This window comes from Eimeria mitis, genomic scaffold (assembly GCF_000499745.2).
Source record: "Eimeria mitis Houghton genomic scaffold, Emh_scaff2752, whole genome shotgun sequence".
Taxonomy (NCBI): Eukaryota; Apicomplexa; class Conoidasida; order Eucoccidiorida; family Eimeriidae; genus Eimeria; species Eimeria mitis.
Window position 1 is genome coordinate 6295 of NW_013571096.1, and position 282 is coordinate 6576.

The following is a 282-nucleotide window of genomic DNA, read 5'->3' on the forward strand; positions in this document are numbered from 1 at the left end:
GCAGCAGCAGCAGCAGCAGATATATTTGTGTTTGCTGCTATACTATAATACCGACACCAAAGACAAGCAGCAAGGGCCTTGCATGCGTAGCCAGCAGCAGCAGCTATCTCTGCATGCAGCAGCAGCAGCTCAACGACTGCTGCTGGAACACACACTCGATCTGCTGCTGCTGCTGCTGCTGCTGTTGCTCCCCCTGCTGCTGCTGCTGCTGCTGCTGCTGCAGCAGCAGCAGCAAACTGGCGGTGACCCGGGGGGCCCGGGGGCATCGGTAGAGAAGCGAGA